Here is a 1,405-nt window from a genome sequence, read left to right on the forward strand (position 1 = left end):
TGACTGCTTTTGCGGCGTCTCTACGGGGGAGGCGCGGTGTGAGCCGCTATGTTGGTCTGTTGGTTTGCCCTCCAGTTCGTTGCCGCGCATGTCACGTGACTGAAAACTATGAATTGCTTTATTTTATTTTTAATGTTACCATATCTTAATATAGGCCTAGACGTAATTATATGTTGTGTGTGTAGCACGAAGGAACTACAAATTTTGTTTGGTTATGCAGCCTTGTGCTGTTTAACGACTAATAAACAACCTTGTACCCTAGAAAGAGAGGTAGTGTGGCCGAGCGGTCTAAGGCGCTGGATTAAGGCTCCAGTCTCTGCGGAGGCATGGGTTCAAATCCCATCACTGCCAATTTTAACTTCAGGTGCATGGAATATCTGCCCATAATCTCCAGATTACAGAAGCTGGGAAATGGCTCATTGTACAAATGTCATCCACAAAAAAAATTCTGATTCTGGTCAAGCACTGCTAACTTCTCTGATACAATAACACAGGCATTTACTGAATCTTTCTGTCAATGTTTACGAGGCAATGATTAATTTGCCATTTATTATTACCATTTAACAGGTTTGCAAACTGTTTGCAGGTTTGTGTGTCTTGGTAAACTCAAAATCGATCCCTTTAAACACAAAGAAACAGTTACATGTTACCTTAGAGACTCACTGTAACAGATAAGGCAAGGGTCCTGTCAAGCAGCATTGTGGGCTTAGGTCTTGGAGAGCAGAGTGGTGCAACGGGACTGTGCTGGGTGAGCGTGCTGTGCCTTCAGGGGATTTCACGTGTATTGGCGTTTATTGACGTAGGACAGTTCGGTCTGTTTGACCAAATACGGAGCCGCAACGTGTTTTGGCGATCATAAACTAGATATCAGGGGTGACCAAAGACAAATGTTTGCACTTTTATGCTTTAGGAATACATCTAGTCAAAGCAGAGACAAGCGTGAAACTGCTACTAGTATGGCTTAGCGCTTTATTGCGCTGGATGGCAGCACTGTTCCTTGTCAATGTCGCTATGGACAAGGACCATTTGGAATCTGATCATTTAGTGCTCTCTTGGAAAAACCACCAGTACAAGCAAATGCACCTTGGACACATGTGGTAGTGTGGTCGAGTGGTCTAAGGCGCTGGATTTAGGCTCCAGTCTCTATGGAGGCGTGGGTTCAAATCCCACCACTGCCAACTTTACCTCCAGGCACAAGGAATTTCTGCTCACAATTATAGAAACTTGTTGACTGAACACTGAAAATTCCAGTTGTGGTCAAACAAGGCTCTTTATTTAGAAGCACTTCTTGTCAAAGCAGAGAAGTCTGAAACTGCTGCCGGTATGAATTGGCGCTCAACCAGTACAAGCAAATGACCCCTTTGGAAAGAGGGGTCAAAGCAGAGAAGTCTGAAACTGCTGCCGG

The 1,405-nt window shown here is 44.4% G+C and overlaps 2 non-coding genes across 2 annotated transcripts; both read left to right on the forward strand.

Moving 5' to 3' along the window:
• Positions 1-269: 269 nt before the first annotated feature.
• Positions 270-351, forward strand: trnal-aag. The gene has a single exon. It is a non-coding gene; the product is annotated as a tRNA-Leu (tRNA).
• Positions 352-1,096: 745 nt separating this feature from the next.
• trnal-uag lies at positions 1,097-1,178 on the forward strand. The gene has a single exon. It is a non-coding gene; the product is annotated as a tRNA-Leu (tRNA).
• The last annotated feature ends 227 nt before the right edge of the window (positions 1,179-1,405 follow it).

The sequence above is a fragment of the Micropterus dolomieu genome, unplaced genomic scaffold (genome assembly GCF_021292245.1).
Source record: "Micropterus dolomieu isolate WLL.071019.BEF.003 ecotype Adirondacks unplaced genomic scaffold, ASM2129224v1 contig_10642, whole genome shotgun sequence".
Classification (NCBI taxonomy): Eukaryota; Metazoa; Chordata; class Actinopteri; order Centrarchiformes; family Centrarchidae; genus Micropterus; species Micropterus dolomieu.